Source organism: Ursus arctos, unplaced genomic scaffold, assembly GCF_023065955.2.
Source record: "Ursus arctos isolate Adak ecotype North America unplaced genomic scaffold, UrsArc2.0 scaffold_18, whole genome shotgun sequence".
Classification (NCBI taxonomy): Eukaryota; Metazoa; Chordata; class Mammalia; order Carnivora; family Ursidae; genus Ursus; species Ursus arctos.
In genome coordinates, this window is record NW_026622852.1 from 55,594,254 (window position 1) to 55,615,355 (window position 21,102).

The following is a 21,102-nucleotide window of genomic DNA, read 5'->3' on the forward strand; positions in this document are numbered from 1 at the left end:
CTCCCCGTCAGATGGGGGGTTTCCTTGTCTGTCCGTCCCCACGCGGGTTCTCTGCCCCCTTTTTGTTTCCGGCCTCTGTTCACTTCCCTTGTTTTTTGTTTTAGCTAAACTTCTAGAAAGATGTTTGTTACGTCATGTTTGACGTTGCAGACGTTTGGTGGTCGGTGTCTAGTCTATGGTGTCACTGACAACAAAAGTCTCTTCTCTCGGGCCTATTTTTCTTTTCTTAACTTTAAAAAATGAAGTTTAGAGGCTCCTGGGTGGCTCAGTGGGTTAAGCGTCCAACTCTTGATTTTGGCTCAGGTCATATCTCAGGGTCGTGAGATCGAGCCCCATGTTGGGCTCCACGCTGGGTGTGGAGCCTGCTTGAGATTCTCTCTCTCGCTCTTCTGCTGCCCGCACCCCCCGCTCGCACTCTATCTCTCTCTCAAAAATAAAAATAAAATAAAGTCTGATATCCATATAATAAAACGCACAGATCCCATTGTCCTACAGTTCCCGTATGCCCCTTTCCCAGTCACACACGGCCCCCCAGAGGTACCCACGGTTCTGATTTCTGTCGCCGGGGCTTTGTTTTGTCTTTTCTGAAACTTTATGTCACGGACGCATGTGGTATGTGCTCTTTCGGGTCTGACTTCCTTCACCCAACATCAGGCTGGTGCGAGGCGTCCGTGTCTACCAGCCGCGTGCTCCTTTCTGCGGCCAGTGGTATTTCATTTCTGGCTTGGCCGCGGTGTGTTTGGCCACCTTCCTGTGGACGGACATTCCGGCTGTTTCCATCTGAGGCTGTTAAGAACGGGATCTCTGTGCCCATTTGCACGCACGTCCTGGTGCACACGTGAACACCCTCCATGGGCGTGTACCCAGGAACGGAACGGCTGGATAATAGGGCAGGAGAAAGTTGAACTTGATAAGAAACAGCCAGATGGCTTTCCAGCGTGACACCTCCAGGAGCGGTGGCCAGGGTGCAGGTGCCCTGCCTCTCACCCTGCTTTTCTCCCACTGCTCCTCTGAGAACCGCGGTGTGTCACGGTGGCTCTCATGCGTCTGCCAGAGCCCCTGTCCCTCTGTCGCTCTGTCCGTTCCTTCGCTCACTGGGTCATTCCGCAAATGTTCACTGCGGCCCCTCCCCCGCCCCAACCCCACCGCCCAAGGTTATGGGCCTCGGGATTAGGTCTGCAGCACAGCTCTGCCTCGGCCGATGTCCTCCTTCCCTATCCGGCCAGTCTTCAGGCGGCGGCAGGAGAGCAGCTGGGCTGTCATCTGCGCCTGGAAGGAAGCTGGCATCTTGGTCAAACCTCGTCCTCGTGTTTGTGTCAGTGTGTCAGCGTGTGCCGGGACACGTCAATCACGGCGCTAGCTCCCCAGCCACCCCTCCCCCCACCGGCCAGCTGCACTGCCCCGCACCCACCACCACCCAGGAGCGAAGGGCTGGTGCCCTTAGGAAAAAATAGCCACATGGCTCCCAGCATGGCTGTGCCGCCAGCAGCGTGGGGATAGAGTCAAGGCAAAGCCCGGTCTCCATGAGAACAGGCCCGTGATCACCCATCTGTGGGCAAGTGTCTCCTTGTCACCCTCCTGGCTTCGTCATACCTAACTTGGCGTGCAGGTGGGTTTTGTCCCCGTCTGCCAGGTCACTGAGGGTTTGCCCTGGCTCTATGCTGCGTGCTGGAACCCAAGGCCCTGTTGCGTGGGGATCCACGTGCCCCCATCTCACGCTCCAGGTCTCGCCCGGAGGGGCAGGGGAGGCAGGGAGGCCAGGGAGGCCGGGGAGAGAGGGCCAGCCGGCAGACAGGCCTCGGGTAGCACTCCGCCTATACTCCTCCTGGGAAGACGTTGTCCCAAGCCTCAGAGGGGAGCCGACCACCCCTGTTAGGGCCCAGTGCTCCCCAGCTGTGGTTCCCATGGAATTCATCCCTCCCCCCCTAACTTCTGGAGCCTTATGGGGAAGCTCCCTTGACCAGCTGAGCTCCCAGGGAGAGCTTTCATGCTTTCACCTCTCACGTGCTATCTACCAGCAAGTTCTTTCAACCAGTATTTATTGAGCACCTGCTATGTAGAGCTTAATTCTAGTGAACAAATAAGATACTTTCGAAACAGGGAGCTGCCATACAGAGTGGCTGGGGGTGCCGGGGAGGAACTGGTGTTTGAAGGAACCTATCATGGAAGGCCCTGAGGGAGAGCGCTCCAGGCAGAGGGGCCGGCAGATGCAAAGGCCCTGAGGTAGGAACAAGACTGGCCTGGTAAGCCCTGACAACAGGCCCTGTGGTGGGAGCACAGTGGACAAGGAAGGCAGAGGTGGGGTCAGAGAGGAAAGGAGGGAGGGATGATTCAGGGCAAGGGATGAGTTTGAGTTTTACACTGGTCACAATAGGAAGCCCTCAGAGGATTGGAGTGGGAGCACAATGTTTTTGCAAGTTCATTTTGGCTGCCATGTCAAGGACAGGCTCCGAGAGGGTCTGGAGGGCAGGCAGGGACCGCAGTGAGGCTGCTTGTTCTCGCCTCTGGTGAGAAGTGGGGGCAGCTCAGAGTGGGGTGTTAGCAGCAGAAAGAAGTGGAGCGATATGGGTCAAATTGTGCAGGTGGAGCCATGGGCTGGCTGGCAGAGCAGATGCACCCCTGGAGGCAGGTAGAGAGAGCCAGGGCAATGCCAAGGTCGGGGACCCAAGGCACAGGCAGATAGTGGCGCCACTCCCCGAGATATGGGAAACCCCGGGGAGGAACGACGCAGGAGCTGGCTGGGGTGAGAAGTTCTGTTCTGGACACGTTATGTCTGAGTGGCCCATTGGATCTCCCAGAAGGGCGTGGCATGGGCGTCAAATACCCGAGTCTGAAGTGCCAGGGAGAGGTCCAGTCCAGGGAGAAGTCCAGGTCAGGTCACCAAGTCATGAAACGAGAAGCGGTCACAGGTGGGTGGTGGGCTCGCGGTAGACAGAATGATTGCTCCCAGTTCCTCCCTCCCTGTTAGAGAGCTACGCCGACACCCTCGGCCTGGCCGCTCTCCTGTGCCTCCCAGCCCCTCGACAGTGGACTTGGCCCTGTGACTTGCTTTGGCTACTGGAACGTGGGCAGAAGCGCTGAATGGCGGGTGTCCTGAGCCTAGACCTTCAGCAGTGCCCTCCTGCCCTGACTTCTCCTGAGACCATGAGAGGAACATGCCTGGGAAGACAGGGCCCAGAAGGTTGAGGGACATGTGGCCTGGGCCGGACCCTGGCAGAGCCACAAGCCAGAAAATACACGCTGTCGCGGTGAGTCTCCTAGTGTTGGGAGTGGCTATTCCCCGGGGGTACCGCAGCCACGGCTGACTGACACAGAGCCCCTCGCCTCCTTCCCGGAGCAGGGCGATGGAGGAACGAGACTGTGTGCTCGAGGGCTTAGCGCAGGGTCTGGCACACGGAAAGTGCTCAGCAAACACTACTTAGTATTACTAGCTTACCTATTCATTGTGCATCTAAAAACAGAGACCTTCCCTAAGTGCTTTCTCAACTCTGAACTCGTCGTGGCCACCCCTGCGACAAGTTGCATATTTCTTTCACCATTCTCACAGTTTTTTCCCGGTTATAAAAATCACCTATGATCCCCGTGCCCCGAGATAGTCCTGGTCACGACTTTGGGGTGACTCCTTCCAATCTTTTTCCTAAGTGGCTGCCAGAGACCACATCACTGTTGGGCCAGCAGGACCAGCAGAGTTGGGGGGACCTGCTTGAATGTACAAATACACAAAACGGTTGGGGAGAGGGTCTTGGTGGTGTTTCTGTGGGCAGGCCCTTGGAGTCGAGATGGGAAAATAGCAGCAGCATGTGGTAGGTGCCATTGGATCTCTGCCCGCGGGGGCACTCAGCACTCACCGTTCCAGAGTGTGCCAGACCTGTAACCGCACCCTCTTCCCCAAGGGCAGCCCTTGGCCAGCGAGGCTGGGCGCTGGAAAGGTAGAGGATAAATGTCGCTGCTCCCTCACCCTCTGCTGGCCGCCCTCCCATGCCCCTTGCAGCACTGGCTGGGATCACCTCCAGACAAGCCACTCTCTGCTTCTCGGGGAGCCAACGTTAGCAGCCAAACGCGGTGCCTGCAGCTTCCATCCCTTCTCGAGACCACTCAGCAAACTCTAGTGTGACCCACCTACCGCTAGGACGTGCCAGACTCTGGCCGCGGCAAGTGTGCTGATGGAGGGGCCAACGGCGTCTGTGCCCCAGTGACCGGGTCTTGCCCTTGACCCAGAGAAGGGCCTCGGGCTAAAGCCATGCTGTGCCAGACAGAGGTCTAATACACACACGGCATAACCTGATTGTGAAAATTTCCCATTTCTTAAAAATTCAAAGCTCACCTTTCCAGTTTGGCCTATTTAATGATGATCTTAGCTAATATGTAGGGAAGACGGTCTGCGTGCCGGGTGCGGGGCTTGGTGTGCTGCACGCGCTGAGCAGCGAAGCCCATTTACAGAAGAGGAAACTGAGGCACGGGGCGGTCATATAGCTGTAGACTGGAGACTTCGGCCAGGTCGTCGGACTCGAGTCGGGGTGCGAGGACCTGGCGTTTGTAAGCTCCCTCCGCCTTATTTGTGGACATTTCTTTCTATTTTCTAGTTGCTGTAAACCACACACAGTGAACAGCCTCACTCTCCCTCGCCCTGGGCCTCGCTAATTACTTCCTTAGGGTGGATTCCCACGAAGAGAATTATAGGGTCAGAGGGCAGGACCGTCTTTAAGATGCCTCATCCCTGCGGCCCCACTCTGGCCTTGCTTTTGCAATCTCCCGCCTTCTTTCCCACACCGCCTTGAGCCCAGCGTCATTGGGAAGCCTCCCCCTTGGCCTCCCTCTGCCCAGCCCCCACCTGCCCGCTTCTGCACCTGACCTGCAGCCTGACATCCTGGGGCCTGGCCTGTGTGCCCGTAGAGGAGGCCTGGGCCTCTCAGCGAGGCAGCGTTCTTCCAGAAAGGACAGGGGCAGTGGATCTTCCTCGAGGAACTGCGGCTGCTCCTGTCACAGAGTAGGGGCTTGGTTATGAGGAAGGGAGGAAGGGAGGAAGGGAGGAAGGGAGGGAGGGAGGAAGGAAGGAAGGAAGGAAGGAAGGAAGGAAGGAAGGAGCCAGCGAGACCCCTGGCCCACCTGGATCGACTCCCAGTTGCAGAGCAGCTCTTTGTAAAGCAGCGGCTCCTGGACGCTGGAGGCGGACCAGCTGAGCCCACACCAGGATCCAGAGTGCCTGTGTTTGTATCCCCACAAGCCTGGTACACCTGTGGTATACAGCTGGCCTCCAGCTAATGCAAGAGGAGTTTTTGCTGTAAGAGTTCAGGCAGAGAAATGAATCAGGGTCGCCTGGAATAGTTGCCCAGGCTGTGCCCTGCACAAGACTGAGAAAGGAGGTGGGGTCTGAGAAGGGCACCTTTTTCTAATTTACTCAAACGTACCAGATGGGATCCTGGGGCCGCAGAAGAGTTGGCACGCGACCAAAACAGGGGAACTGGAGATGGGATGGTCTGGGCTCATCTGGAATGTTCCAACCGGCAGCAATTTCGAGGCAGGACTGTGAGACTCTGGGCACAAGGGCGTGTCTGAGGGCCAACAGGTGCCCCCTCTAAACAAGCCTGTGCTGCTAGCCCTGCCCACCTCCCACAGCTGACCTTGCTGAGTGTTACAAAAACCCTAGCCCCGGGCGCAGGGAAGGATGGCCTTGTCCCGCGTCCCTGCTCTGTGCCTGGCAGTCAGAAGGCAGACTCCCCTCCCCCCAGCCAGGGCACCCAGGCAATGGGAAGGGGCAAGGAGTGTGGGGGGCCACGGGAAGTGGGCTCAGGGCTGTGCAGGGGAGCCGGGAGCCCCATGCCTGAGCCCGCAGCTCAGAGCAGACAGCCATGCTAATCCTGTCCCAGGCTGGTGGCCACCCCCAGCCAGGAGGGGAAAGCGAGCCACCCGGAACGCTGGTTTGGAGTCCCCATTAGTTGTGGATGGCATCATGGTGCCACCAGGAGATTATCCACAGCCGGCTGGTCCCCGGCGGCCGGCCCCGGCGCCCCGAGAGAAGGCAGCTAGCTATTAAGGAGATCCATGGCAAGGGGGGGCGAGGCGGGGAGGAAGGCTAATCAAGCCGTTCTGATTGTAATTGTCCGAAGGTGCTGGCCTCCCTTGTGAAGGTGCCGACCGCAGGCCTGCTTCAGCGACTCCGCAGGGCTTCTCCCTGCTGGGACTGTGCCGGGTAATGTTCTTTTGACATAACTCTATTTAAATTCAGATTTCCATCATCCCCCAGAGGAGCCGGCAAGAGAGCTGAGCTGCGTGGTATAAGCTGGGAAAGGATTAGATGGGGTGGGTGTTATTTTTTCCCTTTTATTTTCCCTTAGTGGTGGAGATGGGGTAGTGGAAGTGGGGCGGTTGTTCTAGAATCCTACCATGTCAGAGTCAGAAGGGCCGGTAGAGGCCATCCAGCCTAAATCCCCTCCATGTCCAGACAGAAAGCCGGGGCCCGCAGGGGCCTCAGGACACCCAGCAGAGCCCCCTTCCTGGATTCTTTCCCTGACCAGACCCTGGGGCAGGTGTCAAGGAAAGGCCTGGAGCCTGGGTCTTTGCCCGTCCTGTTAGCTGGCAGGTGATACACTGCCCTCCAAGCCAACCTGCCAGCCACCTGGAGCCCCCTGAGAGGCCCAGCCCCTTCCCTGCTGCTCTGTGGAGCTCGGGAGGGAGGGCGGCGCGGAGCCCCTGTCATGAATCACGTCTCTCCGGAGCACAGCAAGGGCCCGATTTCCTCTGCAGGAGGCCCCTGGGGGCTGGCAAAGGCCACGGCCTCTCAGGAGCAAAGGAGGGGGCAGGTGAGGGGACCATCAGCGATGGGCCTGGGCACAGGGCCAGATGGAGTGGCCAGGAATGTGGCTCCCGGGGGAGACTGGGGCGGGGGAGGCAGAATGAAGGCTCGGTGGCTGGAGAGATGGAAGGAGGTGAGGAGCAGCAGGGAAGAAGGGGGAGGAAGGCGCAGGCCCTCCTGTCATCCTGATGCTGGCCGGGAGGGTGGGAATGCTCAGCGCAGAAGACAGGAGGCATCATGGGAGAGGAAGTTAGTGGCATTTGGGACGCAACTCCTAGCCTTGTGAATGCCAGAAATGTTCAAAGGAGCATCTGGTTTTGTTTTTTTTTTTTTTTTTCCATTTCCCCCATTATCAACAGCTTGGGTGCTGTGATGGGGGCTGCAGCCCAGCCTGGTTGTCCCCTCTGCCAAGAGGCCTTGCACCATGGTGACGAGGGGGGGGTGCATGGCATCGTCCCCCGAGCAGCCAGGCAAAGCCCTGTGGTGCCGGGTCCCTGTGTCATGGCCACGCTTCGGCAGTTTGATGGTGTGAAACACGGGAAGGTGCTTCCTTCTGAGGGTCCTCGTCTGAGAGGGTAGGGTGGGGGCTTCGGGCTGTCAACCGCCAGACGCCGATCCAACAGGATGTACCAGATCCTCTCCTCTAGGGTGAGGGGTGTTCCATCCCGGGCAGGGGGTGGCCGGGGTGGTCTCCTGCCTGGATCCCAAGGTCCTGGATCCCCACAACTCCTGTCTAGCACGGGCTCTCTCTCCTGCACTCCTTCGGACTGAATTTTCCTCGCAGACCGTGCCCGGTCCCGACTAAGGCTCACCGAGGTTGAGGTGCTCTCCCCGAGTTTGCACCTTCAGGAAGTGCCCTCACCAGCGTTAGAGTGTCCACCGTGACCCGTGTGGGGACCCAGAGAGGGAAGTGGGTAGAACCTGGGCTGAGCCAGTTACCCTGGCCCCTCCGTGTTGTCAGCCAGTCACCTCTTCCGTCATGCCCCACGAACTCGGTCAAGTCACACCCCCTCTCTGGCCTCAGCCTCCCCATCTGCTCATCAAGTCTACCTCCCAGGGCACTGTGGAGGTCAAAGAAGACAGGGGTTACGAAGTCCCTTTGCAAAGGGTTCACAGACTCGAATGCGGATGGGACAGGTGGGCGTGGTGAGGCGGCCCATGGAAGGTCAATCAGGCGGGGTGAGTCCATGAGGTCCCTTCTTGCGGCCAGCACCTGGACTGCCCACCCAGGCCTTTAGGGGGATAAGGGGCCCTCAGACCCCAAGAAGAAAGAGAGGAGGGAGCTGTGGCTATGCGCTCTGACAGTTCAACACACGGGGACCCTGCCCTCTAGGAGGGTGGCCCAGATGGACAGGCTTCCTCTGCCCTTGATGGGGAGAGCGGAGGTGAGGGTCTCTGAACTCCGCTATCCAGAGGCCAGCAGCTGGGAGCTGGCTGTGGCCTCATCCCTCGGCTGACATGACTAGTTGGAAGGACTAAGGCCAGAGAGAACTGATGCCAGGGGGGGCTCTGTCGTGTGGCAGAGGCCCCGGACCCGTTAGCTGCTGGCCCCCCAGATGCTGAATGGGAATCTCCAACTTCTAGAATCTTCCAACTGCAGAGTCCCAAGACCAGAGAATCAGGATCATGAAACCATGGGCCTCCCAGGATGTTTGGGAGAATTTTTTTTTCCTAAAAAAAAAATCAGTAACGGCAAAGGAATTTGAAAATACTTCCCAAATGCGAGGACGGCTGATTCGTTCGTACCATCTTGGAGGGTGGGTGTGGGGCGTCTGGTAGGGGGTAGAACACCGAGGGGGCTGGAGCGACATTGAGAGGCTGCCAGGACACCTGCTTCCTCTTGAGAAAGAACGTTGAGACGTGACACACTACTCCAGATGTCGCCGGGCCCCCCTCCGCCTTCTCCTGCTTGCTCCCGTCCCCGCAGCTGGGCCCTGCTAGCCTGGGAGTCAGCCGTGACCAGGAGGCGGCCCCCGCCCCCCCAGCCACACTTGCAGGGTCTGCAAGTGAGGGGGGCCTTCAGTTGTAGCTGCAACTCTCGGCTTGTATGAGCCGTTTCACAGAAGCCCCCAGTCTCACATCAGAGCTGTTCTGGGGTGGGGGTGGGGTGCTTAAGGGTCCCCACTGGCCTCCCAGTGTCCTCCCACGTCCCCTCCAGCCTTCGTCCCTGCCCCAAAGTTGTTCTGCGGATCCTGAGACCGTGAGCACATCTTTCTCCCCGGCCTGGGTCGTCGCCTGTAGACACGACACCCAAACTTCAGCACGGAAGAATCACTGATTCTGAGTCAATGAGCTGAGCTCCCTAGATGCCAGGTGGGTCTGGGCACCCCCCGCCAAGCTGGCAATCCTGCTCAGGTCTGTGAGTGGCCCCGATGTCAGCCCACAGAGGCGACTAGAGGAGGTGGGGGGTGGCATGTCTGCTCTGAGGAAGGGCCCCTCTGAGGGTGAACCTTGGGACACTTGGGTCTCCCACCTCCAAAGTGCCACTTTAGGGCCCAGGGGACCAGGCCTGGCCCCAAGCAGGTGCTCAACAAGTAAGGATGGACTAAATGGCAGAGTGGGGTGCCCCCGCCTGAACCCAGAGTCAGGGTGGTGTGGGGAGTCTTACAGCAAAGCCAGTGCCCTTGGGCGCCAAATGGGTCAGTCGGACTTACATTTGGGGAGGGGTCACCCAAAAGCTGCCAGGTGTCCTCTGTGATGTGCACCCTAAGGGACAGAAACCCCAGGCTGGGGAGGAAATCCCTCGGGGGTCTGACATGGTCAGGAAGGGTCGGGAAGGGTCCCCTGAGGAAATGATAAGGAGCAGATGAGATGGGAAGGCTAACACGTGTTACAGGTGAGGATGCAGGGAGCCAGGGCGCTGTGATGGGGGACCAGGGTGCTCCTTGTCACCAAGGAGAGGTGGGTGGCAAGTGTGGCCCCCCACTCCCACCCCCACTGGTATGGTCCAGGCCTTTCCATGACAGGGTCCCATCACATCAACAGGGAACCCGGGGCTGGGACCAGTCTTGGGAGGATAGGTCCCCAAATCCCTACTGGACATATGGGGCTGGGGGCAGCCCTCGAACACACCACGTGGGAAGTCAAGGTGCTGGAGGCCCCGGTATGGGCTGCTGCAGCACTGGATGGCAGGTGCAGCCCTGCAGCAGGGGTACCGAGGGTGAGTTCCCAGGATGAGATGCAGCTGGACGCAGGGGTGAGTCTCAGGGATCAGCCTGACACTTCAGGCCACCATTCTAGGGAGGGTGCCCGAAACGTGGCCGAGAGGACCTTCCAGGGCAGGACATCATCCTTGTGAGATGCTCCCAGGGACCCCCAAGAATATCCAGGTGGCTCTGAGAGGAGGCTGTGGCCCCAAAGTCATGTGGTTGACAAGAGAGGTGGGGGCAAAGTGAGTCCTGTGCTCACGGGACTTGGTCAGAAGGCAGGGCTGCTGGAGCCAGTCAGACTCAGGAGGGTCTGTAGCGGCCCTTCTGAGACTCCAGGATTCTAAGAATCTATGATCTCTGATTCTCAGGCCATGACCCCAGAGTCCATGACCGCGGCCCATCTTACGCCAAAGCCTCTGGGGGACCATTCCTGTGCCCCCTCCTAGGGATGTCTCCAGCTGACCTTCCAGTCCCCACAGTGGCCCCAGGTGTGGGGGATCAGAGGGCCAGAGGGGCACTGGGGGACCCAGAGCACACCTCCCACGGCGTAGGTAGGGGGTGCTTCTTGGAATGGGGCCAGCAGCCTGAGCTGGTCCCTGCTCACGCTGCTCCTCAGACACCCTCCTAATGTTAATAATGAAAGGGCAGCTACTCGGAGCCCGCAGGCCCGCACTTGGCTCTGGCAGGAGCGTGGACGGCCAACTTGTCCCACGGCCGCCACCACAGACAGATGAGGGAAGAAGCCGGCTGCCGGCTGCCGGGCAGGACGCTCTCAGCAGCCTGCCCCTGCCCCCGGGGGGCTGTCTGGGATGTCTTTAAGGATGCTTTGTTAAGCCCCATTAAATATGCATCGCCCCCGTTAAACTTTAATGTCCCACTTTGAGATGTCACATTTTTCACCTCCTCCTGGGATGGGGGAGGGTTGAGCTGCCCAGAGCTGACGGCTGGCACTGGGGACCCACGCAGGGGCGGCTGCGGCTGAGGGGAGCCTGGCTGTGCTGCTGTCCCTCGGCCCTCGGCCCGCACCTGGGCCTTGACAAGCTGCAGCTGGGAGGCACATCCCCACACCTGGGGTGCTCTGGCATTTCTCCCGCCGACCCCCACCCCCCCCAGCCCACAGGCTCCAGCGATGTCTGTCTGGGCAAAGCTGCGGTCGGTGATCTCTTCCCGCAAAGGGCCTGACACTAGGTGTTTTAGGGTTTGTCTATATTCATCTTGGATTTCTTTTTTCAATCCTTTAAACATGTGAACACCCTTCTTAACTCTGTGGGCCCCAGTTTGCCAATCCCCTGGCTAGGAGCTTGCACCTGGATGGGAGGAAGGAAGGGCTTTGGAATCGGGCAGAGCTGGGCCAGGTGTGGGGACCTTTAAAACCCTCACCAAGCTGCTCACCTTTGCTCCCATCAGCACAGGTGCCGGCTGCAAACAGTGCGTGAGGTCCTGTTACCCTGCCTGGGCCCTGCGGGCTCTGCCGCCAGCCTCCCGGCCTCTCCGAGAACCTCCCCTCTGCGGCATCTGTTCTCTGTCTGTAAAGCCAGCATGCAAACAGGGCCTCAAGACACTGTCATCAGAGGGTGCCTTGGTGGCTCTGTCGGTGAAGCGTCTGTCTGCCTTCGGCTCAGGTCATGATCTCAGGGTGCTGGGATGGAGCCCTGCATCAGGCTCCTTGCTCAGCAGGGTGCCTGCTTCTCCCTCTCCCTCTGCCCCTCCCCTGCTCATGCTCTCTCTCTCTCTCAAATAAATAAACCTTTAAAAAAAAAAAGGCACTGTCATGGGAATGGAATGCAATGAGGTGGGGGAAACGCTGACCGTAGCAAGCCGGGAGTTCCCACCACAGGCTGCCAGTCAGAGTCTCGAGAAAACGACAGGCACACCCACAGTTCGAGCCAGAGCAGTTAGGCAAGAAAAGGAAATGGGAGGCATCCATTAGGGAAATGAAAATCAAAACCTCGAGATACTAGTTCATACCATTCGGAGAGCGATTATAGTTAAAAAACAAAACAAAATCCCAAGTGTTGAAGAGGATGTGGAGAAATTGGAGCCCTTGTCCCCTGCTGGTGGGAATGCAAAATGGCGTGGCCACTGTGGGAAACAGTAGGGAGGCTCCTAAAAAAATTACACGTAGAGTTCTCGCATCGTGACCGGCGATGCCATTTCTGGCTTATACCCAAAGGAATTGCGGGCAGGGTCTCAAGGAGATATTTGTACATCCAATCGTGTAAGCGGTGCTATTCACGATAGCCGAAGTTGGAAGCAACCCTAATGTCCATCAGTGGATGAATGGATAAGCAAAACGTGGTATTTCCACGTAATGGAGAAATATTGCTCTGTAAGAAGGAGTGAGGTTTTGACACCTGCTACGTGGATGGACCTTGAAGACATTATGGTAAATAAAAGAAGCCAGTTGCAGAAGACATTATGGTAAATAAAAGAAGCCAGTTGCAGAAGGCCTCGTACTATATGATTCCATTTATATGAAATATTCAGAATAGGCAAATCCGTAGAGACAGAAAGCAGACGAGAGGTTTCCAGGGGCTGGGGGAGGGCAGGAGAGAATGGGGGCTGACTGCCTCATGCGTATAGGGTTTCCACTTGGAGTGGGGAAAAGTTCTGGAACTGAGATAGTGGAAATGGTTGTACCACATTGTGGCTGTATTTATTGCCATAGAAATTTACAATGATTAAAATGGTAAATTTTATGTAATATGTATTTGACCACTCTAAACAAATACTGTGGGGATGTCCGGGCTGGTGGAATTTTTGGAATCTGCCATGTGAGACCCATGAGTCCGGCTTTTTCGGACTCCCTAGTGTATATCCCGTGTCCACCAGCAGCCACTTCAGGGAGCGGACTTCAGGAGGCGTAAGTTCGAAAAGGAAGATCAAATAGGGGGATGGTTTCTCTCAAGCCTTCTGTTTTCTTGAGCCCCAGGGGCCATGCGGAAAGTTCTAGAGCTACTTGCAAGTCATCAAGTGGCCCCTGGCAGTATGGACACTGCCCCCTGGGACAAGAGGGTGGGGCCGTCAAGAGCCCAGGGCTCTGCAGAAAAAGGGCAGGCGAGTGGAGTCCCGGCTTAGACAGAAGTACGGTGACAACCCACAGACACGAGGGTCGGGAAGGTCTTTGGCTCCATGCAGAGGCAGGGCCCTGGGACCAAGCCTCGGAGAGGTGCCTGGAGTGGCCACTCCTGTGTAGGGCCAGGATCGAGGGCACAGGAGTGGGGGGGTGGGGCTGGGTGAGGTGTCCCGGCGGACAGGGAGGTGGCCAAGAGCCCAGGTTCGGATCCCAGCACCAGCTATGTGACCTCAGATCTCATACCTCCATCTCCCAGCTGATAAAATGAACAGTGAAGTGGCCCCTGGAGGGCTCAGTTGGCGAGGCATCCGGCTCTCGATCTCAGCTCAGGTCTTGATCTCAGGGTCGTGAGTTCAAGCCCCATGCTGGGCTCCATCCACACCGAGCATGGAGCCTACTTAAAAAAAAAAAAAAAATGAAGCCATGAAAACACATTCCCTCCTGGGGTAGCAGAGCCGAAAGGAGACAGTGAACATCCAGAAAATGCTACCCGGTGGTGGTTGGAACAGCAAACAGCCCAGTTGTTGTCTAGGCATGGTCTGATCCGGCCTCGCCAGGCAGGCCCCCTCCAGGGGAATGAACACCCCGGGCCTCCAGGCCCCACCTCGGCGGGCACTCCTTGCGAGGCCCATCAGTCTGGGGACCGTGCGCCGGGGAGAGGCCGCGTGTGGTCTCCAGGCTTGGGGAAGGAGGCCTGCCGTCCAGCAATCGTAGGCGGCTGAAAACACTCTCAACACGCCTCTGCGGAACCGTGGACCTAGTTTTTAAATCTTTATTTATCAATAATCTAGTACAGCCAGAAACTCACACATGTTCCAAAAGTGAATGAGGGAGGGAGGGAGGGGGTGGGCGAGTGACAGGCTTTCTGCCCCCAAAGGTGGACATCTGCCCGTCCCGAGCCCTCAGCCCGACCTGAGCACAAGAATGGGCCGCCGGGGCTGCCTGCTCCTTGCTCTCAAGGGCACTGGGTGGTAGAAGCGTGTTCAAAGACCTGGGTCCAAGCCTCCTATCTGCGGAGGCGGTTACAGGACCTCGGGCAGGTCACCCTGGCATCCCTCCGTTTTCTCACCTGCGAGTGGGGATTTCTGTGCCTAACGCACTGATAGTTGTTGGGTCCCCGGATGGACCTGGCACATCGGAAGTTTCCAGAAAGGGTAGCTGCTGCCGGAATAAAGGTTGCTCTTTCAACCCTCACGACCACCCTGGGAGGCCGGAATCGGTGCCCACCCCTGCCATGTTGCAGATGTCAGGACTGAAGCCAGGGATGTGGTGTCTTGCCCAGGGTGGGGGGTGGCACAGGTCCAGGTGGCAGCCCTGTCACTGGGGCTCCTCCCTGCCGCTCTGATCGTAGGTGCTGCTGCTGGCCAGGCCCACCATTCAGTGTCCTGAGCACTGGGGCAGGGGCGGTTGGCCACGCGCTCCCCTGCCTGAGGGCCTGAGGACCGAGGACAAGACCCCCCTGGCCGGGCTGACCGTGGGCCCAGGACTCGGTAGCTCCACCCGATGTCCTGAGGCAGCTCAGCGCCCCCTCCCCGCCCCCGGCCCCAGCCCTCCTCCTGGCCCCTCACATCCCTCTCCCCATCCTCTGGTGTCCCCCCCATCTCTATCTCTGTTTCTGTGCATGGGGTGGGGGGAGGCAGGGGGCCCTATGTCTCTTTCTCCCTCTGGTGGATCTCTGGGTGTCTCTGTGTCGTTCAGCCATGTGGTTACCTGTCCCGTACCTGCCTCTCTCCTTCCCTCCTTCTGTGTCTTTCTCTGTGTCTCTCTGTGCATGAATGTCTCCCTCGCTCTCTGTGACGCCCTGTGTCTCTCTGGGTCAGTCTCTGCCTCCCGCTCCCTCTCTCTCCCTCCTGCTCCTTCTCTCCCTCTCCTTCTCCTTTCCCTTCAATGGACTATCGATCGGCCCGGCTTATTAAGCCCTATTATTTCTCAGAACATTTGCCTTTGAAATTCCAGCAGATGGGCCGGGGTGGCAGCCAGTGCCTGGGGTTGCCCAGGCCACGCAGCCCGCTGGGGGCCCAGCCATAGGGGCAGCCGGGTCCACTGCCCACTCCCCATTTGTGCGGATGCCAGACCTGCCTTCGTGAGGTCTCTGCCAGCCCCGGCGGCTCCCAGGCTGCGGGCAGCCACTGCCCTGTGACAGCGACATCCAGAGCCAGGCACAGTGACTCCAACCCTCCGGCTGGGAGGTGTCACTGTGACAAGACGTGGTGTACAGGGCAACTCCTCCACGGTCCCACCCCCATGGCCAGGATCCTGTGCCGTTTGCCCAGGTCTGAACCCCCTCACGGCATGCCGGGGGGAGAAGACTAACCTAGTCGTGTGGGCTCCCAGGGGTAAACTGAGGCCCCAGAGCATCAGGTCCACGGCAGTGGTGGGGCGAAGCATGGGGGCAGCCTTTCTTTAAGGGCATCGTCGCCAACCCCCATGTGAGCTCCCTGTCCCCACCAGCCTCCATCTCCCTCCCGAGTAGCCCATGGCTGTTTAAAGGGCAGTCCCTCCATCATGCCTGGAGGTGGAATGTAGCCGTGGACAGGAAAGCCTGCCACCCCATGGGCCAGACAGGGGAACAAAGGTGATCTCCTCCCTTCTTCCCTGGCTCACCCTCCATCACTTCCAAAGCCCAGGCTCGCTCCCAAGGGACTGCCGTGCCCACCTCTCCAGGCCCACGTTACCTGTACCCGCCCCCAGCCCCTTGGACCAGCCAGCAGGCCCCACTACACACAAACACTCTGCATCTTTCCTTCCTCTGGGCCTTTGCCCAAGCTGCACCCCCTCTGTCCCCTCCCATTGTCAGCAGCTAACACCACCGGTCCTTGACTTGTCTTCCCTGACCACCTGCCACCCGAACTTCCCATCACAGCATGGGGTAAAGACTGCCTGCCCCTCTGCTCCAGCGGTGGCCAGAGTCACACCTCTGTGCATCCCTGTAATAGCCTCTCCCCCACCTCCACTGGCCCCGACTAGGCACCTGTTGGAGTGAAAATGCCTCCAGAGCTTATCGCAGGGAAACTTGCCTCTGGGGGACTTCCTGAGGGCCACATAGCCTTGACCTGAGTGGCGCTGTCCTCTGGGACCATGGTCCTCCCTGCCTGCCTCTGCTCCCAGGAGGATTCACACTGTGACTCTCTTGCAGTCAGCAGTCCCTGCCTGGGGGCGCAGATCCAACGGCAGGGCTGGGTGGCTGAGGTCATAACAGTCAGAACTCCAGGATCTAGGTGTCAGCTCCCCAGATCCTCCTGTCTGCCCTTGGAAGAAGGTGCTGTTTTATACCTATTTACAGAAGAGATGATTGAGGTCTCCAGCAAATTGTCCAGTGACTTGTCCCAGGTCACACAGCTAGCAAGAGTGACTGGCAGGGAGGTCTCTCTGGCCCCAAAGCCCAAGGTCTTTACCACCCACAACCTGGGTGGGGCACATGTTTGCTGGCTCCAGGCCTGACTTCTGGGAGAGAGTGAGGGTTTCTACGTGAACCTCAGAGAGCCCAGACCTGGAGCACAGGGCACCGGGTGCAGCCACGCCTAGAGGTGAGTTCACAATATTATCACCCTCTGAAGGGCGGTAGCTTGTCCAGAGGGGGTGGGTCTTGGCCCGGGTGTGGACCCCAGGAGAGGGGCAGCTGGGTCTGTGTCCCATTTGGGATGGGCAGAGAAATTCAAATATGTCTTCATGGATCTGTGGCCACTCACACTGTCAACCAGTGCAAAGCGTTCATTCGTTCCTTCATTCAGTTAGTGACTATTCAGTAACGCTCCTTTGCCCCAGGCGCCAGCGAGACTCTGAGGACACACAGTAACAAGGCGGAACCCCCGTCTGTACGGAGCGTATGTTCCAGTAGGGGAGGGCAGTGAACAGCAAATACAGCATGGCTGGTGCAGAAGGGACAGGGGCTTGGGCAGGGGTGTGAGGGAAGGTGGAGCTCACACACGTACACACACACGCACGTACACACACTGTGTGTTCCTGGCTTCTAACCCTGGGCTCAGGAGCCCCCCTCGTGGGAGTGAGCCAGGCTAAGATTGCAGGGACAAGTGATCCAGGTGGCGGGAACAGCCTTTGAGAAAGCCTGCAGTAGGAGTGTGGTGTTTAGAGAGACTGAGAGGAGCTGGGGTGGCTGGGGTGTGGCCAGAGGCCTGTGGCACCGGGCCCTTGTCCTGGGGGCCCTGGGGAATGGGCGATGGGCTTTGAACGGTGGGGGGTGCAAGAAGTCTCGTGTCTGGAAGGACGACCTGGTTCCAGTGAGGAGAACGGATTTGCAAGAAGAGGGAGGAGGAGTCCCAGTAAGACCAGGGCAGCCGCCCCAGAGTCCAGAGGTCAAGGCTGAGTGGACGGAGATTGGAGAAAGGCTTAGGATGTGGCTGGACAGGGCCTGTTGACAGGTCTTTTGAAAAAATCGGTTGTCCCCAGGGATAGAAAGGAGCCACTGGAGGCCCGTGGAGGTGGACTGGGTCCCACCCCGGCCACCCCACTTCCAGGCAGTGTGACCTTGGGCAAGTTGCCCGTGCCTCGGAGCTGTTTGCTTACCTGTAAAATTGTTCCATCAGCACAACAGGCTGGTGACAAGCCCAGAATCTCAGTGGCTCATGGGTGCCAAGCTCTGTTCCTCACTCGCACTACACGTCCTTCCAACATCTGCTCTGGGGACCGCGTGGAGGGTGCCGCACCCACATTTACGTGCCCTGGCCCCGGAGCAGCCCACAGCCCACCCGCCCCATCGGGTTTCACAAGCCAGAGCAAGTGCCATGTCTGCATCTGGCTGGAGAAGGCCGGGAAGCAGGTTCCGTGGACCTCACCCCCCAGAGCATAATGGGGATTATGGGGGACAAGAAGCCGCAGGGTCAGCTAATGCCCAGCACAGAGCCGCCCGCACTCGCTGCCTCTGCTCCCTCCTCCCTCAAACCGGCTACCGCCTCCCACACCACAGTCATCCTGCCACATCCATGGGCCAACCGCAGCGTCATTTACAACATCGTTTTCTTTAAATCAAGTCATTTGTGGGCTTGTTTGCTTTGCCACGCGAGGAGAGGGGCCCTAAGTCAGGAGTGTCTAATTGTTCCTCTGCGCACGGGGGATTTTCCGAGTGTGCACAGCCATATGTGTATACAACCAAGGCTGCCCCCCGGTACCCCCACCAAGAGTCCCGTTGTATAAATAATACATGAGACACTGTGCTATATTTTCTGTGCTGAGGCCGTGTAGCAGAGCGCGGTACAATGCATGGTGTAATGAGAGCGTGCGATGTATGCCCGTGTCGCTTCCACACCATGCTCTTCGGCTTCCCAGAGAGAGCAGGGAACGGGGGGAGCCGGCCCCCGAGGGAAGCCAGGACACCAGCTCCGGGGTAACCGCGGGGACGTGGTTACGAACCCAGGGCCTGGTGGGGGCATGGCTGGGTTCGAACCCTGGTTCTGCCACTTGCCAGATGCGTGACTTAGAGCTACCGTGGTGGAGACTTTGGTGTCCTGGCCGGATCCCGTGAATCCCCTTTGCTGAGCCCGTTGTCTGTCTGCAGACATCGGCTGGGGGGCAGGTACGAAAGCCCCACTCCGGGTCTCAGGATGGGACAAGCACCAAGGTACAATCTGTGCTCCAGCGCTCCCCAAGGTCTCAGGCTGAGACTAGGACCTCGCCTGAAACCACACCCCTGTCGGCCTTCGATCCCTTCTCTGTCCTGCTTTCTCCATTCCTGATCGGCTTCTCCTGGGAGCACTTCCTTCGTAAAATCACTTGCCCTGAAATCCTTGACTGGCGCCTGCCCTTGGAAGAACCACCTAAGATAGCAGGAGACTCTGCCTCTCCGAGCCTCACTTACCTCATCTCTGAAATGGGCACCACTTTCCCCACAGCATGCAGTGAGCATAGAGCCCGGCGCGGTAAGTGCTCACGAAATAAACTCACTCTGACGAGTAGGGAACACATAGCCATCTTGTCCACGACATTACGGAGGACCGTGGGGGGTGTCCTGGGTCTCCTGCCCCGTGGTAAGGAAGAAGCAGGTGCAGAAGATGTCTCCGGAACCCCCCTCCCTCCCTGGCCCCATCCTACCCACCCCTTCCCATCAGACAAGTTCTTGTTCCCAGCCCTGTGCTTGTAATACAGCTGTCTTGACACTCAGGCCTCGGGTTGGTGTCTTGAGCGATGGTCAGCATCAAGATGGGGTTTGGCCTCTGACGCGGTCACTTCCTGTCGATGCGGCCGAGGCCACGCGGGCTCTGGATGGAGAGTGCGGGTGTTTTACCGTGAAACCAACCTCGCTGTGGGGGGATTCGAGAGTCTCTCTGAACAGAGGGCAGAGCTGATGGGCTGTCAGAGGAAAGAGCCATGGGCGGGGGCAACCTGGACTCTCACCCCCACCCTGAGCCACCACCTCTGCTGGAGAAGACCCAAGTCACTGCACAGCCCAGGACAAGTCAGGTCACCTCCCTGGGCTCACGTGGCCACATCTGTGAAGGGGGGGGCATGCTCTCGCCTGAGAGCCGGGCATGGCGAGCTTCCCCTCTGTAGCTCCTCCTGGGTCCGAGACAGATGATTTTGCAATTCTGCAAGCTGGTTAGAAAAAAGAGGAGAAAGACAGAAAAGGAAGCTGGTTCCCGCCTGCAGGGCTCTCGGGGTGGACATCTCGGTCAGGCTGGCGCGTGGCCATCCCCCTGCATCCATGATAAGGGTGACACAGGCCCCTTTGGATGGGGCTGGCCCCCAGCAACGAGGGCTTTACAGCACCACCTCATTCTACCCCCTTCAACCCCCCACTCATTACTTCCCTGGCGCCGGGGAGGAAAAGGCTACCCAGCCTGTGAGCAGAGGGGACTCAGGCCGACCAGGGCTGAGCAAACCACCGGGCTGCTGTGCTCCTCTTAGGAGCCTCATGGCCCCACCTGGGGGCTTTCCAAGACTCTGCCCCAGCCTGGGAGCATGTTTGGGACCCGACGACTTTCCCCACGGGGTCCAGGCTTCAGGAAGACCCTCGCCCCTGCCTGGGCCTAGCTTCCCGGACTCCTGCCACATCGCGAGCACCTGTGCTTGAGGCTTCCTGCCGAAAAGTAGCATCTCTTATTAAGTCGGCAGCCCCTCTCGGAGGGAGGGTCCTGGGCTCACTCTGCCTCTCCTCTCCTCCACGAGCCTTTTATCGCAGGGTGAGAAATCCCAGCAAGAGGGCGAGCTGAAACTCAGACAGAGTTACCAAGACAACCTTCCCCGGCCACCGCTGGCGCTGGCGGGGAGGGAGGGGAGGCTGGAGGGAGACCCCCCACCCAGCCCGCCCCGCCCTCCCCCGGGGGGCGCCCCGACAGGCCCAGACACCTGGCAGATGCCCCCACCGCTGGACTGCCAGCATCGGTTGCCGGCTGCGGCTTTTATCTGAGAGAAGCCGTCTTCACAGCCGGTCAGATTCTCAGGTTCCCAGTGGCGAAATAATTGAGGAGGGAGTGGTAGGAGATAGAACGGAATCCTCTCCACCGTGGAAAAAGCTCAGTCACGGCGGCCTCTTCCTGCTGCTTCTGTCTTGCCGGCTCAAGCCCAAATTTGGGGGCCCATGGCCTTGGGGAGGGACAGCACAGGGGCCAAGACAAGGGAGCTGAGGGTCCAGACTGGCCTGAGTGCAAACCCCAGCTCCACCCTTTCTAAGCTGTGTGACTTTGGGCAAGTTACTTAAACTCTCTGAGCCCCAGTGCCGACCAGATATGAGTTACCGTCTTCATGGAGTTGTTGAGATCAAAAAGAGAGTGTCAGTACTCTCATGGTCAGCACCGGCCCTCCCCTGAGCCTCAGGGAGCTCGGGAAGGAGCAGGGAGCTGCCCAGGAGGAAGCATTAAGACCCAAACTGTCTGTGGTTTAACAGGTGAGGCTCAGAGAGCAAGCAATGGCCCCACAGCACTCAGCAGGGAGGGCAAGGCTGCACGAGTCTCTTCCAGGCTGGGGGGAATTGAAGCCCCAGGTCCTCCCCACCCTCCTTCTTCGAGCTGTCCCAGCACTGTGCAAAGGTGGGGAGACTGGAGTGGCCGGGTGGCTCTGAAGCCCTTGGAGAAACATGCTCCTCACTCCTGCTCCCGGCTTCCCAGGGTGGTGGCCATGCCTCCACCCCACCC